The sequence below is a fragment of the Moschus berezovskii genome, chromosome 7 (assembly GCF_049115385.1).
Source record: "Moschus berezovskii isolate FMDL1 chromosome 7, NW_MosBer_1.0, whole genome shotgun sequence".
In the NCBI taxonomy this organism is placed as follows: Eukaryota; Metazoa; Chordata; class Mammalia; order Artiodactyla; family Moschidae; genus Moschus; species Moschus berezovskii.
In genome coordinates this window covers 92,908,576-92,923,806 of record NC_142466.1, presented here as the reverse complement: position 1 = coordinate 92,923,806, position 15,231 = coordinate 92,908,576, and the positions used below count along the sequence as shown (strand labels likewise).

General features: G+C 39.4%; 1 long non-coding RNA gene across 1 annotated transcript; it reads right to left on the bottom strand.

The window, feature by feature from the left end:
• Window positions 1-225: 225 nt before the first annotated feature.
• LOC148777412 (uncharacterized) lies at window positions 226-12,869 on the bottom strand. The gene is made up of 2 exons (XR_016037881.1): window positions 12,294-12,869; window positions 226-5,717 (listed from the first exon to the last, which is right to left on the bottom strand). It is a non-coding gene; the product is annotated as an uncharacterized LOC148777412 (long non-coding RNA).
• Window positions 12,870-15,231: the final 2,362 nt, after the last annotated feature.

The following is a 15,231-nucleotide window of genomic DNA, read 5'->3' as shown; positions in this document are numbered from 1 at the left end:
GTCCTAAGCAGATGAAATTACTACAAAGACATAAGCATTTCCAAAAATGAAAGAGTAGGGTACGGCTGGAGTTGGCTTCACTAATAAACACATCTGTGAATGGTAGAATCAGCAAATTACTGCAAAGAAAAAAATTAAGTACTTCAACAGACCTTAAATCTAAATACAAATAAAAAATTGCATCTAATTCTGAAAGGATGGTTAAGAATGATTTAAAAGCACAAGTTTTATAAGTATTATTTTTATTAGAAAGTTATTTAATAAAATATGTATATATCTTATAACCTTTCATTTTTGCTGACCTTCCAGTCCTTGCACATATTAGATTCAATCACAGGATTATATACCAGAATGGGTACTCAATGCAGTGATGGATTCCCACACTATGCAATACCAACCCTAAGTGCTCCAAATTTGAAGTCCAGAAAACAAAAAAACTAGCAATGTATAAATACAGTGTAGGAAAAAGCAGAGTATTTCAAGTTTCATTAAATGCCTCTGGATAAAGAGTTACAGAGGGGGCTACAGCTGGCAGTGTCTTGAGCAGAAAAGGGAACATGACCAATAATAAAACTATGCTTTCCCAAACTTCAGCAACCCCAAAGTGAGATTACATGAGCAACTATACTTCAGAAGTCTTAAATTCTCAGTAGCTGATGTTCATATAATGCTGCTGTTTACAAATCACTAAAGCAAGCACTGCTTCTTTGGTATGCCAGCAATGTTTTCATTCGTGAGAAACTCTCCAGAAAGAACTGTTTACACCAAAGCAAGGTACCAAGGAAACAGGTTACCGTGGTATAATAAGGCCCTAAGAAAGGCAGCAGGTCGTATAGTTACCTCCTTGTGGGCAAAATCCCTGCCCTAAAACTATGCAACCTACTACCTCTTCCTAGGAACCCATTTTTTTCTTGCTGGTCTTCTACTTGGACTTCAGATTAACCTGTTCCATTAGGCCATATTTTGGGGGGTTTACTTCAAATTAAAACCACTTAGAATTCACTCACTGATAGCTTTTAAAAAGTTACTGGCCAAAATTCCCTGGCAGTCCAGTAGTTAGGACACCATGCTTTCACTGTAGAGGGCCCAGGTTCAATCACTGGTGGGGAAACTAAAATCCCTCAGGCTATACAGCCAAAAAAAAAAAAAAGTTGGCGCCACAGACTTTTCAAAACATTTAACAGAGTACTAAAATTTAAATATAATTTCACTTTATACCTCTTTTGATAAACTAGAAAATTAGATGACAGTATGTATAAATCCTCACCACTGTCAAATGAAGCAAACTAACTTACAGTCTGTCCCCTTTAGATGCTGTCTCCTAGATACAACTAGTCACTTCTAGGCCCAGGTTATTTGGGGTTTTGACCCTTGATGTAAACAAAAGCAAATTCTGATTATTGTTTTTGTCACCATCAAAAACAAGCTTTCAGAGATTGTCTCACCATAAGGTACTTTTAAATGTTTTAAAAAACGTAGTACTCAACCATTTGATTCAATTGCCAGGCTTGACCAAAAAGAGTATGAAATGTGTCCCTGAGTAATTAACAGAAGATATAAATTTATTTTTCACCAGACCTTATGTATTACTTATATTTCCAATCGCAAACTTGTGATGATATCCATTCTGGAGGCACATGTACTAGAAACCCACAAAAACAACTTGCCAAAAATTTCTCAAACATTCTCACTTTTCTTTATGCTAAAAGGCAATGACTATAAAAGGCCCCCTACCCAACATGTCTATGTCTAGTTTATAATGAAGACCAATTCTGGAATCATGCAGATTTCCATCTATATATATGCCAGGGATGAACTAAAAAAACATAAATCTGACCCAGGATAAATCACCTGGTTTGGACCCATCCAGGAGAGAATCATGTTTTCTCTCATGCAAAGTTCCTGCAGCCTACAGCACTGTACAATGATTACCTAAGATACTAAGGTTCATGACAGATGGAAATATTTGGGAAGAGGTGACCTCTCTCTCACCTACACCTTGACTCTTTCTCTTCTCCCAAAATAAAACAAATGGCAAGCACTTAGAACAGGGAGAGTTAGCTGATTATAGAGGCCCAAGATAGCATTTCCTTGGAGAAGGAAATGGCAACCCACTCCAGTACTCTTGTCTGTAAAATTCCACGGACAGAGGAGCCTGGTAGGCCATAGTCCATGGGATCATAAAGAGCCGGAGACAACTGAGCAACTTCACTTACTTTCAAGGCAGCATATGACTTGGCCATTGGAAAAAAGCTGAAACACACTTTTTTTAGCAAAGTCCTAAAGTTCCATGATTAGAAAAAAGCTAATTAAGGGTGTTAAAATTCAAATATCCCTTTCAAGTATTATCCTCACATTTTCTTTAAAACAACTATGGACTTCCTAAACTGACAAGCTTCAGAGGACCTCCCTTGTGAATGAAGGCCTATTTCAGGTTTTGGGGACCGGGGCAAAGCTGACATCTTAAGGACTTATAACGGGAATGAGAGCTGAACCCAAGAAACCATTTCTCCTTTTCCAGGCTAGAGAGTGAAGATGTCCAAATCAACATATCACTGCAACAGTAGTTACAACAATGCCTAAGGTCACATAAATACCAAATTGGAGACTGAATCATAATCAACCTGATTTCAATTTAGCTCAAGACAGTACTTTTCCAGTTTGTATTCACCTTTCCCACCTAGGATCTCACCTTGGACATCTGTACCAGGGGCAGTTAACCTATTCACCATTACAAAAATGCATGGTCCCCTATTAAGATTTCTTGAAAGTCATATACTTTCTCCACTCTTTGAGATTTTTGCTCAATTTCAAATTTCTGAAATATACCATATGTGAAAAATATAAATGCTAGATCACTGTGTCTATTGTAGGTACACCATATTTGAACAGCAAATGTTATTAACAAGGACTTAAATAAACTGCTAAGTACAAAGCAATGTCAAAATTAATTCTTCTGAGTTTTAATATCATCTAGACAAAAACAAAATGCAGCTAGTCTACTCCTCAGGGAAGGCAATAGATTGTATAGTTATCTCCTGAACAGGGTAAAATCACTACCCCACAACTATACAATCTACTACCTCACTCTGATAGAGCAATCGTTTCTTCTGAAATGAAGACTGCCATCTCTTTATAGTGCATTATCAACATCATCAATCAAAATAAAATATACTTATTCCAACATGCAGAAAAGAAAATCAAAAAGTATCCCATTCCCCGATCAGTCTAGTCTAAAATAAGCAGCAACTTGCATACTATCAAGAAATGCTGCACTACAGCATTTTTACACAACTTGAATCTTAAATGCTATACAGTTAGTTATCAACTGTGTGAGGCTGTTTGAATGCAGATTTTTCTATCACCTTAGGAAAGACAGTAGATTGTATAGTTATCTCCCAGTGGTGGGTGTGACCCTAAAACTATACAACCTACTACCTCATCCCACAGTGAAGAGAACGTCCAGGGAGAATGCTGAAACTGGACCAGAGCTGAGCACCACAGGAAAGCTCTCTCCTAGGTAATCCTGGTTCTCCTGTGTGATTAAAGGAGAAAAAAAAAAGTATTAGACTACTTTCATTCACTGAATGTGAACTAAGTTGAACTGAAACAAACCTTCCAAAAATCACCAATTTAAACTGCAGCAATATTCATGATCTAAGCAGAGCTTTTATCCCTTATATTTAATTAGTATTATTCTAAATTCTTAGCTATCTGAATCTATATGATTCAGAAATCATGATTTTATTGCATCTTACTTTACTTATCAACTTTAATTTTCTTAAGTTACCAGAACACTTTTCCTTCCTTGAGAAACGCAAAAACTCCATTACAAAGGAGGAACAGAAGAGCCTCTAAAACACAAAAGTTCAGTACAGTATGCATAATCCATGATTAAAGGAACAGCAAAAAATATACAGAGATTCTAATTTTTAAATTAACCTACTCATGTATTCCATGCCGGCAAAGAAAGGCACTGTGAAGATCAAAGTGAAGAATCAAGCTATTAAATGTTTTGGTACGATACTCTCTGAACTAAGCAATATGATCAGCTTAGTTTTATAATCAAAATCTTACAAAGCTAAATCATATTAAACATCAGTCTTCAATTTACTGACTTCATACTTAACAGACAGCTACCACAAAGATTTCTTCATTTGTTAAGGAATGCACCGAATGTAATGTCAAGGAAAATTACTAAGTGGTAACTTAGTAACAACCAAAACCTATAATCAAAACCATTTTTATGACATACAGCTCCATGTTATTAGAATTCAAAGTTCAGAAGTAACCCCTATACATTGGGTCAACCAATTTTCAACAAGAGTGCCACAACAATTCAATGGAGAAAAAATAACTTTCAGCAAACAGTGCTGGGACAACTGAATACCCACACGCAAAAGAATAAATCTGGGTCCCTACCATATTTAAGTAACTTAAAATGAATAACTTATTTTAAACAAGGGTAAAGAATAGCCATTTCTCCAAAGATATGATCAATAAGCAAAAAATGGCCCAAAGTACAGACACTCAACATCATTTATTACTCATTAGGGAAACCTGAATCATAATGGGACAGCACTTTCAGATCTATTAGGATGGCCATAATCAAAAAGAGAACAAAAAGAAAGGAAGTGTTGTTGAGGATATAGAGAAATTATATTCCCAACTATGGCTGGAATGTAAAATGGGTCAGGTGCTTTGGAAAGTTTCACAGTTCATCAAAAAGTTAATTCCACTCATAGTTATATTCCTAAGAAAATTAGACACAAAACTTTTATATGAAACGTTCACAGCATTTGGAGTCAACAAAAGTCAAGGTTCAAACCCTGGCCCGGCCTACTCACTGCCACTGAACCCATGTATAAGTAACTTATTCTAAGGTCTCTGTAACATCAATTAATTGGACTAAATCATCTGTAATGGTAAAGGAAAAAGATTCACCACACCCTCAATGTACATATGGCCCAACATTAAGCCCCTTCATGTGTGCCATCTTATTTAACAGTCATATCATCTCTGTTTTACATAGGTGGAAACTGGTGCCATGAAGTTTAATACCTGGTCCAAACTATTGAGATCTCCAAACTCACCATATCTAAGCCTATTTCAGTTCTACAAGGCCAGATGATGATTCAGGTATGAACATGCAAAAAACTGCCCCTAAAAATTCAAGGCTTTACAAGCCACTATTTTTCTCCAGAACCAGCATGTGCTGTATTAAGTCACTCAGTCATGTCTCACTCTTTGTGACCCCATGGACTGTAGCCTGCCAGACTCATCTGTCCACGGGATTCTCCAGGCAAGAATACTGCAGTGGGTTGATGGGATTCTCCAGGCAAGAATACTGCAGTGGGTTGACATTTTCTCCTCCAAGGGATCTTCCCAACCGGAGGAATGAACCCAAATACTGGTCCATGGGTTAACTTTGTTAACTGAACAGACAGAACAGTTTACATCTCCCATTCCATTCCATTTTTGGCAGAATATAACAAGTAATGGGCTTGAAAATATAAGTACACATCAACTGTTTTCTTAACTTTTAATAAAGTTTTCAAAATCCAATACATGAATTTTGAATAGTTTTAAAATTAAAAATTCATTATTAACTTCAGTGGGGGTTAAAAAAAACAAAACAAGAAAACCCTGCATCAAGTTCTTCTACTCTTCAGCAGATCTCAGGTTCCAACTTCCCATTTTCAGATGGCAGGTCGATTCTGAAGTTTATACCTTAAAATCTATGTCCAAGTATATACGTACACTCACACACAGACTTACATAAAGACAACTTTCTGAAGCACTATTTCACATCTACCATCTGGAAAATTAATGAACAAACCCATCTTCTCATTTCAGGTCTACTATGAAGGGTAATAATGCAATATACAATGCCATATCTTATTAAGTATCAGTAAGTGAGAATACTGAACCAGCATAGATGACAGCCAACAGTAAAACCAGCTGATACCTCTACCACAACCCTCAAGCCCAGCCCAGTTTTCTCATCTAAAATGTCTGAATCTTCATCAAACATAGGAATCTAAGATTAAATAAACACTGAATCTAAAAATGTATTATTTTTCAACCTTGGCAAGTGTGGCCTGCTTATTTCATATTATTTAAGTCAGGAGTTTATGGGTGAGCGGCACAGGGAACAAGTATCTACTATGTAGCATCACTATTCATAATTCACAAGAAAAATATTTTGTATTTTTAAGTAGTACTCACACATACGTCTATACATATGTAACACTAAATACTAGTATTATGGTTGCTTTAGTCACCATGTCTGATTCTCTGTGCTGTGCTCATTTGTGTCCAACTCTTTGCAACACTTCAAACTCCTCTGTCTGTGGGATTTTTCAGGCAAAAATACTTTGGGTTGCCATGGGTTGAATGGGTTGCCATTTTCTCCTTCCCAACCCAAGGATTGAACCCGTGTCTGCTGCACTGTCAAGTAGATTCTTTACCACAGAGTCACCAGGGAAGCCAAATACTAAACTAATACAGTAAGATACTAATATTCAATACTGTTCACAAATGAACACTAACTCCTACTCTTTTATGTTATACATTATTATACACATTATATTGACTTTATGATCCACTGATGATTTTCAATCTTCAGTTTTTCAGATTAACTCTGATTACAGCAAATTTTGGAAACTAAAATCTAACAGCAAAGAGGAGGTAATGTTTAGTTAAGCAAGCTTTCAGAATACAATCCATAAGCTAGAATTTATGGATTTTAGGAACCCATGGAAATGTTCACTAAGAAATAAGATTAAGTAAAACTCTTAACATACACACTGATCACAACTATACAATCTTTGGCTGAAGAAAGAAGTTATGTAACTGACTAGCGTGTTTTCATTTTCCCTCTAAAGCATATTTCAGAATCAGAGATCCAGTCTGAATCTCGGTTTCTCATTTACCTTGTCTTCAGACACATCAAGTGATAATCTCTCTGCTTTTGTTATTTCAACTCATAAAAATAAGACAAATCTTACAGAGATGTTAAGAGGGATTAGAAATAAAATACAAAAACCACGAAGTATACCAAGTGCAGAATGGATGCTCAATAACTTTCAGCTACAACCATTAGTATTAGACAATTCTAAAACATTCTTAGACAAGACTATCAGCTAAAACTATCTGAATGTGACCTTTTATGTATTTCGTTTTCTAACAGTAACACAACTTTACATGCATTTTCTATCCTGTTCACTTACTACTTCAATCTGCAGCTTGAACTTCTCCCCTCCCCATTAAATACCCTAGTGACCGAAAGTCTCAACTCAACTTGCACAAAATGTTTCTGTGCAACATGGCAGTACAGGAAAGGAGTTTACAGGTCAAGCAACTCCTTGGCGGCTAGGTTCTTTTTCAAGTTAAATAATCTCCTTGAGGTTTAGTTTTCATCTCCTGTTAGAACCTAACATCCACACCTCACAGGATTGTTCTGAGGATTAAGAACATACACAAATCATCTTAGTGGTCCATCTTAATGACATCTTAGCTGACATATTCAACAAATGATAACCATTTTTCTTAATAAATTAAACCTATTTGAGAAACTAAAAAAAACTAAGACTCCACCTGCAACACAGGAGACGCAAGTACAATCTCTGGGTTGGGAAGATCCCCTAAAGGAGAAAATGGCAACCCATGCCAATATTCTTGCCTGAAAAATACCATGGACAGAGGAGCCCGGTGAGCTACAGTCCAAAGGGCTGCAGAGTTGAACACAACTGAACAGAGCACACAGCAAGACTGTTTTTTTACCTTCCTGGGTATACTTGTGACAGTCAAAAATACTTATCTTCAATTAAATCATGCTGCATCAATTTAAAATGTGCCGTGAAAAGGCAATCTGCTTATTTATATGTTTGTTTATATTTACATCAAAGTTTCTAACACTTTCAATATCCACTTATATCTTAGTAAACGATAGTGTATGACATCATATAGTTTAATATTAGTATAGTCAATTCTAGCCAGAGTTCTTAACCTGCATCCATAACCAGCTTCAGTAACCACCAGAAATTGTATATACAATTTCTCTGCAAGATTCCATAGCTTTTGCCACATCTGCAAAAAGTCTATAACCAAAAGAATGCTAACTGCCATGGCATTAAAAACACATTTGAATATACATTCTAAAGGCTACATATTAAACTATATCAATACCACCTTTGCATTTATCAATTCTCCTACTAGTCCAAACACTGGCATACCCTATCTTTTCTACATACTTAACATCTACTAACAGTTTGATATTCTGAGCTAAAATGTTGTTTTTTTCCAGCAATCTAATATCCCACCTTTTATATTTACATACTCCTATAAACAAAGTAGCTCATAAAGTTCTACTTTTTACATATCTCCATGCCATCACCGACTCTGTGGACATGAGTTTGAGTGTACTCCGGGAGTTGGTGATGGACAGGGAGGCCTGGCGTGCTGTGATTCATGGGGTCGCGGAGAGTCGGACACGACTGAGCGACTGAACCGAACTGAACTGAACTGATGCTATCTTACAAGTGAATAAACTTCATTTTTTGGGGTCAAACTTTTATACAAACACAACAAAGTATTTCCTTTAGTCTCATCACCAAGTTTCACTTGATGATAAACACAAATCAAAATTAGAACACTGGCTACTTAATTTCCTTTAAACACTCAGTTGAATATTAATAAAATTATCTGATGATGATGGCTATTTAAACATTATACAAATACAAAAAAAAATTTTAAATACATATACAAATTCTCCAATTGTACTTTGAGTCCTTTGACAGAATATTAGGCATCATTTTCAGCCATGGATTGCTCCATCAAGGTTAAGTTGACATGTGAAATTGACAAGATTAAGTTTTTGGATATAACTAAGTTTTGCTAACAAAATTAATCTACTTTTAATCTAATATCTTAATTTCTTTTTGGGGAGGGGCTGAATTTTTTTAAATGGAGGTAGACTTGACATATACCATTGTATTAGTTCCAGGTGTACATGTAATTTGTTCTTGTATAACTGTGAAATGATCACCACAGTAATCTAGCTACATCCACTAAATTTGTTACCCTACCAAATACTGCACTAAGCCTAAGACTCATGTTGAAACTCATGTTAAGTTTTAAAAGCTAAGTACTAGGGCATGTTTTCCAAAAGGACCATTTCCTTTCATTCACTTAGACACACAACATAAGGCATTCTAGATTAGATGAAATTATCTAATCTCGGAAATTAAATAAAATGTCAATTCCACTCTCAATATTCCTTTGAAGCATTGCAAATTGTTAATCTGGGGCCAACATCCCTGCTGTTAAGTGCATTCTAAGCTACCTCCCTATATTCTGCTGCACACCCTAAAATGGACACAAATATTTAGGGGAAAGCAGAGTACTCTACTTGGGTGACTTGTTCTGCTTAGTGGTCCTTATATATACACCATTATTTCTCAATCCTATCATATTCAACCTTCCTATCCTTCATTATACTGATATGTACCCAGGTTGTAAAGTCACTGTGTAATTTACACAATCCCCAAAGTCAAGAAAAGGTGGGTTCTTGTCATTAAATCCAGGTTCCCCAGTTTACTATAATCAACTATATTCTTAGCCTACAATGTACAAGAAAAATATTCTATAACTGACTAAAAAACTGAGAAGGGAAGAAACCACCAAATGAACAAGTAGTAGAACTTCACGATGATGAATACTGGCACAAAGCAGAAAAGGAAGATTAAAAGAACATCATTAATATGTTATTTTAAAACAAATAGCAAAGTGATAGTCACATATATATATATGAATTAACAAAAGCAGTTCCCCTCTTTTGATGGGGTGCTCATGGTTTATAACATAAATGGCATTACTTTGAGAGGGATAACTTAGGTATGGTATTGGGTTTTTTTTCTTTTTGCAGCTTGAGGCAGTTGTAAAATAACTTAATGTAGCTTGTTACAACTGTGTATTCTATAGTTTTCTTCATTTGGTGAAATTATAACTATTAATGTTTTTGGAATTGTGCTTTGTACCATTTATTAAATACAAATTAAAAAATAAAAATAAAACACATCATCCAAAATCTCTTAAAACATTCCTAGAGAAGCAAAAGTGATACTTAATGAAAGCATAGTTGTCAGCTGCCTCAGAGTCCTTAAATCTTATACCCAGAAAGAGCCTAAGAAATCAACTGATGGAACTGCCTCACATTTGAGATGAGGCCACAGACAGAGGGGACATTTTCAGCTGATAATCTGAAACACAAACACTTAGCCAGAGAAAGCTAATTCTTGAAGAGCAGTTTAGCAATCCACTATCCATTTGGTGTGGCAGTCAGTAGCCAGCCACATGTCACTCTTGAGCACTAGAAATGTGACTAGCTCCAAATGAGATGTGCTGTTACCATAAAAGACACTCTGGATTTCAAAGACTTAATATAAAGCAAAAAAAAAGCAGTGGCTCTCTTTTTATCCTAAGTGACTGCAATGTTCAGAACACCCACAGTCAAAGATCATACAGTGATCAAGCCTTCTTTACTCCACCCCTGAGGTCACATTAGGGCAGTGTTGACAACTCATTGATGGGGATCCAGATTCTTCTATTCTCATCCTGTGCTGTGCTAAGTCGCTTCAGCTGTGTCTGATTCTCTGCGATCCAATGGAGCCCACCAGCCGCCTCAGTCCGTGGGTTCTCCAGGCAAGAATACTGGAGTGGGTTGCCATGCCCTCCTCCAGGGGATCTTTCAGACCCACGGATCGAACCCACGTCTCTTATTGTCTCCTGCATTGGCAGGCAGATTCTTTACCACTAGCGCCACCTGGGCATGTACATGGAAAAATAATTCATCGGTTAATATTCTGGGGCGAAGAGCCTTTACTGTCGAAATAAAACCTTCTCCAGACTTAAAAACATTAAGTGATTAAAATGCATGCTGGCCACTGATTGCTAGCTCCTGAAAACAAAAGTGAAAGGAACATGTTCCACCAAGTATAAATAATCAGGGCCACTTTTAGTACTCCTTGAAGACCAGTGACATAAAAGGAAAAAAAAAACCCATTAGAAGAAATGTTCTCCAAACTTTTTTGATACTCATCCTCAAAGAAGTATTTTTGAAGAAACAAACATTATACAACAGAATTGTCAGTTTCATATAACAAACTACTGATACTATTTTCTATTTTTAAAAAATTCTGACCACCACCCACTGACGTGATTTCATAACCCAGTAAGACAGGACCTACAGTTTGAAGAACCTGGTTTAGAATTCTTCATTTTGATCAATTTCCATTACAAACAAATCTATTATTATATTAGCTGTTGAAAGAAAAAGCACACAAATATCTATAGTGTGTTGTACTCTAAACCAAGAAATTTTAGTTAATGCTAACTGCTCCACTCTCAAAGTTCACAAGTTTCACAATACTACTTTAACTGGGTAGAGTAAATCAAACACCCTAAAAAAACTATCGAAGTAACTAACAAAACGTTACTTAACTACATGTATTTTCTGAATATACTAACGAACCAGACTGCCATACAGCAAAAAAACTTGGACAAAGGAAAACTGTAACATTTTCTGAACAACGTTTCAATTTAAAATTTAACGTTTTAAACTAGTGCATGATTTTCCGGCCATCAGAAATGAATGAGGACTGCTAAATGAGGTTTTTACTCTAGCAACTTAGTGCCAAGAAAATAATCATCAGTAAAGTTACAAAAAAAAAACCACCTCATCCAGTTTTCTGATTTACTTCAAGATTTCAACATTCACTATCCCCAATGCCTTTTCCCATTTGCAAGCCCTCTCAAAATCGAGAAATCTATTTTCAAAAGCTTTAGAGTTGACCTCTGACACAGAGGCAGGGGGGGCCAGGCCGTACTGTAAAAGTTGAAAAAACTGAAGGCCATTGCTAGCCAAGGACATAAAGGTTACGCATTCCTCACACCGGAATCCTCCAGGAACGTGTATCAGCCAACCTGCTTCCAGGGTGTGCAGCCCCCAAGTCAGGGCTGGGGCCGCTGGCTGGGGCCCAGGTCGCCATGCATGAGCCCGTCCCCCCGGGATCCCACTTCCTCCCGCCCGCCCTCTCCACTGCCAAAGACGGCCGCCGGGTTGGACCGGCTGCATAGCTGCTCGAGGACCGGAGGCTGAGTTCGGCCGGCGGCTTAGCAGCAGGGAGGCAGCCCAGAGGCCGCCCGCCCGCTTGTCCCGGCCCTCCCCCGCACTTCCTACCTTCCCTCTAGCATCCCAGCCCCCAAGGCCAAGGTCTCCCCTGCCCACAAACCTGATAGCGGAAGTGACGTCAGGGGACCTGGCGGTGTCCACAGCCAGTCACGCCATAGCGGGAGGGAACGCTGGCCAATGGGCAAGGCGCGGGGGCGGGACTTCCCCCGCCCAAGTTTGATTGAAGTTGGGGGAGGGGCGGGGTGAAGAATGTGAAGAATGACCCCTCCCCCCGTCCGTGAGGCGCTGGGCGGGAAGCGGAGGGGGTTGGGACCGACCACGCCACGCGGCGCCCATCCCCCACCCGCGCCACCGCCTATTGCGGCCTCTGCTCTCAACCCGCCAGCCCAGCTCGCTCCAGCCCTTCAGGCCTCCATCAGCCGGCTCGCAACACTCCCGTTTTACCACCGCCGCCGGGGGGGGGGTCCAAGAGAAGGAAAATGGCGGCCCCGCGCTCGCCGTCCCGCCTCTGTACCCACCTCAGGCTTGCGGAGGAGGCCGCCGGCTGCCGCTGCCCTCCACGGGGACAGCCCAGCCCTCGCGCCCGCCGCCCGTCGCCACCCGAGAACTGCACACGAGGACCCGGATGGAGGAGGCGCGGGCGGGCCGCAGCGGCCAGACGGAAGGCAGCGCGGGCGCCGGGAGGCCGAGGCAGGGGCGGGCTCGAGAGCAGCGCACGAACTCATTGGCGGGACCGTTTGACTGACGTATATGTCGCCCTTTTGCCTCAGCCGAGTTGGGCTGGCCGGACCCCACTGGAGGCGGCATCTGGGCCCGCCCCGCACTGGGCGGCCTTCGGAGGAGGGGCGGGCGGGGCCCGCCCACTTTGCCGCTCCCCGTTTCTTATTGGACGACTGGGAGAGGGGTGGCGCACAATCCTGCCCTCCGCTCGTGAAGGACCGGCGCAGTCACGTGGCCTTAGAAATCGCGCCGGGCTGCGGTTCGCGGCGCTCTGGACTTAGGGCAGTGTACCGCAAGCCTCACAAAGGACGGTCCTGCTCGCCGTCACCCTCTCCGAGTCTCCCTCGAGGACTTGGACAGGCCCGCTTTGCCTCAGTTTACCCGCCAGTAGGTGAAGCAGTCGTGTCAGCCGGTTGCCCCAGGTTTTGAAGATTTATTTTTTCAAAGTAATCCATAATTTTCCTATGTTAATAATAGCTTAAAACATGGTTCCTCCCTGCCGATTATAACTTTCCAAATTCCGGAAAGCACTGGTTGAGTACTCTTTAAGATCTCTTTATGGCTGGGAGTCCACCACCTGGACCTCACTGTTTTTCTTAACTCACTGCTACTTTGTGCACAAGATACTAAAAAAAGAGAAAACGCATTCTCATGGATAACAGAACTGTTTTTAACAGCACTAAAAACTTACCTGGTGCGTCTACGTTTATGATCTCAGATGGTACTATGCTAGCATTCGTCTTAGTACATACAAAAAATGCCAAAGGGGTTACTTAGTTAATTTTATGGGCTGAAGTGAACAAGAAATGAGGAGGGAAAACTTGAACTTGGACCTGAAAGATGAGCATGACTTAGGACTTACAGAAAGAAGATTTATTCAGAAAGAAAAGCATAGGCCCACCGGGCTAGCTGGAGTTACGCTGTAGAGAGACGGAGTCTTCATCCGTGTCTGTCACCAGTACCTAGCACAGTAGGAGTGTGGCAGTCTGGGAGTGTAAAAAATCCTGTCGGATGGAACCAGTATCAGTGATGTAGGCTGAGGTGGGAGGAAAATGCAGAAAGGAAACAGATCAGGATGTTGTTCAGTTTTGAGAAGAGATGTGATGGGGGCTTCAACTACACCACAGTGACCCCACAGCACGATGAACTTTTCTGGCGTTGTCTTCACATGTTCACCTACAAGTGGTTCAGTTCAGTTCAGTTCAGTCGCTCAGTCGTGTCCGCCTCTCCGCGACCCCGTGAATCACAGCACGCCAGGCCTCCCTGTCCATCACCAACTCCCGGAGTACACTCAAACTCTTGAAAAAGTATGTGTGAATTATACTACCCTCTACATTCCAATCCGTGTTTCATTTTCTACCCTTGAAGGCCAACCAAATAATGCTGAAGTCTATAAAGAAAAAGATTAATAGATTTGTCCATATGAGTGAAAACCCAATTAAAAAAAGAACCTTTAAAGTTAAAAGACAAGTGACAAATTGGAAAAACAATTTTTTATAATACATAGCAAACAAACATTAATTAGAATGTCTAATGGTCAGGAGCAGGGACCTGAAACCAGGCTGCTAATTTTGAACACTGATTCTACCTCTTCCCAACTAGACAGCTGTGGATTTACCAAATCACTTATTCTGTCTCCGGTTCTCATCTGTAAAATGGGGGTGACAACATCAGCAACCTTATAGTATTGTAAGGATTAAATGAGTAAACTTTACTTAGAACAACGCTAGATAATAAAAGCATTATATAAGTGTTTGTTAATGTTAATCCTTAATATATAAAGTGGATTTTTTTCAAATCAGTAAAGTGAATGACCCATTAAAATATAAACAAAGGATATAAACTGTCAGTTCAACTGTCAATCTCATTAGCTATCAAATAAATACAAATCCAGTTGTCTCCCAGGTCATCATAGGTCATCTCTTAAACATTCCATGAATAAATATGATGGTGAGGTAAACCTAAATTTATCAATATAGGAAGACTATGAGAGTTACATTGTTACGAGAGAAATAAGGTATATGACATGACCCCATAAATTTTAAACAACAGTTACTTCTGGGATTACTTGCAAACTTTATTGTCTTTACACCCTTCTTGGCAGTAAGTATGAATTGCTCTCATAATCAGGAAAAAAGTATAAAAGTTATACAGAGACATTTAGTTAAAATGTATAAAAGTTATACAGAGACATTTAGTTGTTCCACCATAACCCTTGTCTCCTTTGTCTGTATTAAACAGAAACCAGGTTCTTAGGTGACAACAGAACTAGAGTGCTGGCTTGAGATGTGAACGAAGTTCCTGGCTTCTGCCCTCCA